We start from the raw sequence: 7,135 nt of genomic DNA on the forward strand, positions 1-7,135 counted from the left end.
GAAAGCAAGTTTTAAATCGGAATAATTTTTTTTATTATTATTAAATAATGAATTGCACTCCAGCAATCATTAAGAATATTGTGCTTGGCCAACAGAAATTGTTTCTCTCTGCTTACTTTCCTTTTGTTTATTTGAGTCTTTGTGTTAATTTCCAGTTTCTTACTTTTTGCGTTGGTCAGTTACCTGGTAACTTTTAGTTCAGAAATGCAAACTATATGTAGCAACAATAACAAGAAAAGAATAAATAAATCCAGCCCACATAACACACTATTTGAATTTGATCCTAATTTGCATACCTTACATGACTGTAATATCATGTCATTGCTTTCAGCTAGATATGAGAAATAATGTTTAAAACATTTTGAGCCTAGAGCTTAAGGACTGATGTTTAATTATGTAATTTAAAAAAAGAAAAAAAAGAAAAGTAATTTTTATCATTTAAGAGTAGAAGACACTGACAAATCAAAGGATGGAACCAAAACATAAGGAAAGTAGTATGGAAAAAGATTAAGAACAGTTGCAAAATACTTTACAATATGGAATTATAAGAAGCATAATACACCTCATAAACTATATAACCAGAATGAGCATAAACTATAACACACAATTTCACATTTTACCACATGAATACTCCAATTAACATTCTAATCAATAAGAAGAAATTATACTTCAGTGTCAATAAGAAGAAACTATACTTCAGTGTCAATATTATACATTTTAAGATAAATTTTATTTTGAAAAGAGCTAAAGTCTGCTAGGATGAACAGAATGGGCAAAGAGGTGTGTCAGCACCCTAAAAAAAGCCAAGATTACATTTTTATGGTTATTTCTCCCTTAGTGACGGCAATGGTCTCTGGGTCAATGACAGTTATCAGATTCTATGCACGTCAACGTGGGTAAAAAAGACAACATACCATCAAGTAATACAAATATACAAATAAAGCTGAGAAACATGAAATGGGAAAGCTCAAAGAATTCTGCATGACCCAAATACAACAGTTTGATGTAAAAAGTACTGTGGAACAAACGGAAAAATGGAAAATGAGAGTCAACAAACTTCAAAAGTTAAGGGCACAAAGTTGGCATGAGAAGCTGACAGTGCTAATGCTGTAAAGAAAAATAGGTGTATAAAACAAAAGCATATAGGACTAAAATGATTTCTAGTGACAGAAAAAACTAAACAGTGGACAGAGACTGTAAAAACGCTGTTAAGGGAACACAGAAGTTTAAAGAAATGTTTCTTATCTATGTTTGGAAAGAAACATGATAAAACCCACACATCATTAATAAATAGATCTTGTGGCTGATCAGTAACTGAAGATCTGCTCAATCAAACCAGATTAGACAGAAAATAAATTTTGAGACTTTGCACCTCAGTAACCTTGGGGGGGGAAGGGGGGAACAAACGAAAACAAAACTATCCAGAAAGACTTAGGCTCACTGGTGTTCAATTTTTATATATTTTGAATGCCACAAAAATTCAAGAGCGGTAATGCTATAAAATGATTAAAAACGAACAAAGAATAGCAATACAATAAACATCTCCCTATGCAATATTACAGAAAAAGAGTCCTGCAAAACAAACTTCACTTCATTTGATTCAGAGGAGACAAAACAATTAACTAAATTATACAACATGATTAAATAGTAATTGAAAGAATCATGCCGAAATGAAAGGAATTTGGGAGAAAAACCCCATTGACTTCTTGATTTCATATAATGGTATTCAGTGTAAAAAAGTAAATAATTTATATGCTTTCTTAATTGCTATAGGAGGCAAAACTCTACATAAGCGTGCAAGTAAAATAAAGCCATTAATGTAACTGAGTTGCTTAGAACTGAATGTCAAGTAATTATTCTGTTGTACCAATTTATAGTCATTATTGTTAAGGAACATAGCACAGTTCTAATGTAATTATAACCATCTATATAATACTACCAAAATTTTAAAAATAGGATTCTTTATGAATTTAAACATATGTTTAAGTTTTAATTTTGTTTGTGAAAATATACGCGTGCCGTATCAAAAAAGAAACTAAATATCATAGGAATTGTATATTTTTATGTTGTTTCATGTAGAATTATCAATACAAACAATATCAATAAGCTGTACTAAGCCTAATTACCTAAAATACAGAGCTGTGGCAAAACCTAAACAGTGTATTTTTCTGAGCAGGTCACCTGAAGTATGGAAAAATAATGAAAATTAGGAACAGCTTGATTAACTGGCCAGCAGCTTCAGTACTTGCCATCTTAATGCAATAAAACTGTATTAGCTTTAGGTAATGAAGCCACATTCATCCTATACATTTTTCCAATACGTAATAACCAGAAGATTTAATATTGTAAAAAAGTTAGTTAGCATATTAACAATTTATTTAAATCAATATTGACGCTAAGCCAGTGATGTATTTTTAGGCTTGTTATACTCTGGAGTTACAATTGGAGTAAAAAAAGAAAGCCAGCTCTTAACAGAAAGTACAGATTAACAAGCAGTATTAAAACTGTTGAGGTTATGGTGACAGCTCATATCTCAGCTTTTGGAGCTGCCATATCTGTTACATGATGATGTTCTTATAGCACGTACCTCAAAGATTTTTAGAGCATAGCAAGCACACGGAGAAGCATGCCACATTAAAACACATTTGTTGCCTTAGGTGCGGAAATTTTCTTGCACTTGTGAAATATTTTCTATTTAAAAGAAGATCTGCTGCCTTTTTACACTCTTGCCAAATCCAACACTGTCAAACACCAGGATTTCAAAACCCAAAGTAAATTTCCAAAATCAGGTACTTTAGAACTGGTGTTAAATTATCACAGACTTCTCCAACTCATCTACAGGTTTTACTGGGCTTCAAATTTGTTGACTGACCATTGCATGTACGATGCAATCTCATAGCTTTAGGTCTATGATGTAATATGAAATATCTTCTAGGTAATTCGTCTTTTATAATCATCAGATCTTCCAAAATAAGCTTGCAGATCTATGGGCCTTAAACGTCAGTGCACTTCAGTAGGTTTAGTAGCACCAAAACATGTTCAAATAATTTCAGTAGACATGTATGAATGCCTGTGGTACTGTATCATGCAATCATTGTGCTTATTGTTCCGGTTCCTACCAAAAAAACCCCCAAAAAAACAACAACCCCGAAGACTATATACTGGCTACAACATATGAAAAAGAAATTAACTGGTGTACAGTAAAAAAATTTCTGTTAAGACTACAAAAAAAAAATTATTTTCATGACAACATTTTGATAAAAACAATGCAAATGGTTAAGGTACATTAATAACTTTTATTTAAAGCAAGTCTTGAAGGAGACATAACTGTGCCAACTGCTTGTTTCCTGTTTCTGTCTCCAGTTTGGTTAAAAGCCCTGCTTAAAAAGCAGACACTGCAGCTCTTAATAACAGGCTGCCATTGGGCAAATTTGTTCTCTCTTTATATCAAGTGGCATTGCATTGATGTCTGTTGGACACAAGCCATTCACCTCAATTGAATTCAAGTAAGAAGTAACTAGAAGAAATTTTTGCCTCTAAAATAGAGGCAAATACACCAAACAGAAGTTCAATACATTTAAACATTATTTGTTCTTATTTGCATACTGTTATTTACAATGCCGAGTTGTATTATCCTCATTATTATTAAATGAAAGAAATCTGTGGATACATATTCTTGAGGTCAGTAAATTATCCCAAATACATCTTTTTAGGTTAACAGTAATACGCTTGTCCAAAATACTCAGGGAAACGCAATCATCATTGGTAACGTACTGAACTCACGATACAGAACTTCCATTAAGAAATGCGAATGTACAGTTTTAAGGTTGTGTGGGGCCTACTATACGTATGTATAAAGAGGGTAACCTCAAACAAGGAGTTTGGAACATGTAATAAATGTATTGTGGAAGTAAGAACAGCCAAACCTCCAGGGTCCCAGAATCCACTCTCCTCCAAAATTTATTCCTATGTTTACTTGCTCTCCTGAGTAGTCGTCATCACTCTATTTCAAAGGCAACCTGTCAGAAAAATATTTCTTCCCTCTCTCCAAAAAAATAAAGTTTCACCATGAATGACACATCACCGCAAGACTCAAGGTAACATGATTAAATTATGGCCTACTAGCAGGTTTCTCATATATATAAGCATTGAAATTTGAAGTCAATGCCATCCATCTCCCCAAGGAGAGTTTAGAGAGGTCCCAACTTCACAATTCACTTAACTTTTCTAGATCCCTAGATCTTGTAAGTTTCCCATATTTGATTTGACATCCATACTTGATGACCACTTTTCATGCTCTCTATAACTTCTCAGGGTACTCTGCCAGTGTTTTGGATGAGGAAGAAGGATGAAAATATAATCATCTTATCTTGCCAACAGAGGTCTCTAATATCCAACAAATAGTATCTCAGCTCCCTTCTAACCACCCTGTTTCCCACCTGCAGCTGTCAACCACATGCAATAAAATGACAAGGAGTGGCAGATGGCTTTACCAGAGTCAGTGCCCCACGGGCAAGAAACAAGAGAAGGGAAAGTACTTATGCTGCTGCAGCAATGATAAAGACAAAGGGAAAAGCTAGGGATGAGAACTTCTACTACAGAACTAGGCATTGTTATTCTGTCTCAAACTTCTAGAACACCTTCCCTTTACACCTTACCCACACCCCTTGTTCTTTTCCTCTTTGTGAAGTAAATGAGGTCTTGACTGACCACATTTGCTCCAACTGCTCTGAGAAGGCTCCCATGGGGAAAAATAAAATACCATCAGCTAGGTAGTATTCATCATGTTAAATATTGTGTTGAATAAATCCATATTTTTCAGTAGCTGCCATACATGAAATTGTAAAAAATTAGGCAGCTATGAATTTTTTTCTAGACTTGTAAAGACAGAGATAGTAGATTAATGTTGGAACATTGCTGGTAATAGAAAACATTTATATCTATTTTAGGGGCTGAGGCAGGAGAAAAAGGAGGTTTACACATAGCCAGGAAATATTTGTATTCCTCCTGAGTACCATATGCTTTGAGTTATGCTAGCTGAAGTACCTGACTTTACAGGAGTAATGGCGGTAATAATTTAATAACCCAAAGAAGCATCTCTACAGTGTCTTCACTATCACATACAGCATTTATAAAACGTATTATATCCCAGTGTCTCAAAAAGGGTATATTCAGCAGAACTTGAGAATGAACTAAATCCCTGGTTTTGCCACTTACAAATGGTGTTCTAAGACCAAGCTAGCAAAATTTTGTAAAATAATTTATCATCCATGCTCTTCAACATATCCAGACTATTAGCAATTAGAGTGAAATACCATAACTAAGGTGCAATGTGGTGACATTTTTCCTACACTTAAACAAAGCTGGGATCAGAACCTGTGATTCACACAGGAACTCCTAATCCCATTGAAGTTGACGACACTGTTCATATAAATAATGAATAATTCTGTGCTTCAGCATCAAAAAACATTGCTTATTCTTTTTAATACATCTCGCTCATCTAAACTTCTAGGAGATACTAGTTTCCTTGACGAAACATCAGCACAGACCTGCATTTGTACATATTTGTACTTAGACATATGAATAAGTAATACAACGAGAATGTCAATATTGGATTCATATTACATTTGTAGCAAAGATATATTGGATATCTTTTTCAAAGTAATTTTAAACAATCATAAATTATAAAGCATCGGGCTGGTTAACACAGTAACTATTGCAATGGTGCAATGCCAATGTGCTAACATCTATCCAGCCACCTTTCAGTGGTTTTAGATAGCAGTTTTGGATAGCGTACAATGTCTTCATTCTCAGCACTCTCTGTTATTATGGTTGCAACTGCAATTTGCTGAAACTGAGAAAGAGTTATCTATTACCTCCTTAACTGAAAATTTAAACATCTTATTACTGAACTAATACAGAAGTTAACTTCCATTTCTAAAAAAACCCCCGACACAACACCCCTTGCATATATAGTAAAAAGATTCCAGTTACTACCCCTAACTTGTTGTACTTGTGATGGTGAAGGTGTGCTTGAAAGCAATTATGCAGTAGTTAGCAAACATACCTACAGATTGAATCAATATGCCACTTACACTAAATACTCCTGCACTCATTTCATTTCATAAAATCATCAATTTAAGGTAATTGTAAGTATAAAGGCGGTAAATAGGTACTAACTATCAATATTTTTCATGAACATGAGGTAAAGCTTTCAGTCCCAGGTCAGATCAATGAAGACAGACACCAGGAAAGGAAGTCAAATGCTTTTCAACAGAACCATAATTGTGGCTTTTCAACCTCTTACCAGCCAAGAGAAAAAAGTTACTAGCCGCTGTTCCTCCAACTCCAGCTCTAAAGTTGTTTGAACCGAACAGCAACTTATTTATGCAGTAGACACGAGAAGAGCTTGTGAACAAGAAAGCTCGATTTCCATGGGCTTTTTGTTGGCCGCTCTCCGGGGCGCGGAGGAGCGAGTTACTCTCGGGGTGTCGAGACCTGCAAAACCCAGCAGCATCAGCTGCCACTCGCTCGCTGCGCGGTGCCCCGCGTACCCACCGCGGGACGCGGCAGAGCCGGAGCCATCTCGGAGGGGAAGGGACCCAGCGGAGCCCTCCCCTCCGCCCCCGCAGCCTGCGCTTTCCGCGGAGGGTCATTCCCAGCATCTCTCCTACCGCCCCTACGCGCAACGGGAAGGCAGCGCAGCTCGGTGCCCGACGGGGCTGTGAGCACTCTCCCTGAGGGGAAGCTCCCCCGGGAGCCCCGGGGAGCGGAGGCGCCGCTACTTCCCGATCCCCCGTGGCCGCCCCTCTCCGCGCACCCTCGCCTCAGAGCCTCCCTCCTGCCCGCGGAAGAGCTGCCCCTCTGAGGGAAGACGAGGGCCAGCCACGCTGCGAGGTGGAGGGGACTGAGCTCGCCCGCATCTCCCACGCACCCACCTGCCACGCCGCGGGTCTGCTGGCCGCCCCCCGGCCGCTCGCCGCGGAGCAGCGCTCGCCCGGCGCCCCGCTCCCTCCTCCCTCAGCTCCTCCGGCTCCGGCTCGCCCCGTCACCCCGGCAACGCCGCGCCGCGCCCCTCCCTCCTTCGCCGGAGGGGCCGGGCTCAGGTGACCGCAGGCAGCCAATCAGCGGGCCC

At 38.1% G+C, this 7,135-nt stretch overlaps 1 protein-coding gene across 2 annotated transcripts in view; it reads right to left on the reverse strand.

The window, feature by feature from the left end:
* Positions 1-7,135, reverse strand: part of TNFRSF19 (tumor necrosis factor receptor superfamily member 19) — a 60,839-nt gene that overhangs the window by 48,404 nt on the left and 5,300 nt on the right. Inside the window, exon 1 of one of the 2 annotated variants that reach the window (XM_014966195.1) lies at positions 6,939-7,075. The exons of the other annotated variant lie outside the window; for it this stretch is intronic. The gene's annotated coding sequence lies outside the window, so the exon portion shown is untranslated. Of the gene's footprint in view, positions 1-6,938; positions 7,076-7,135 lie in introns of those variants that run through there. 2 annotated transcript variants of the gene reach the window in all.

This window comes from Calidris pugnax, unplaced genomic scaffold, assembly GCF_001431845.1.
Source record: "Calidris pugnax isolate Ruff unplaced genomic scaffold, ASM143184v1 scaffold20, whole genome shotgun sequence".
Taxonomy (NCBI): domain Eukaryota; kingdom Metazoa; phylum Chordata; class Aves; order Charadriiformes; family Scolopacidae; genus Calidris; species Calidris pugnax.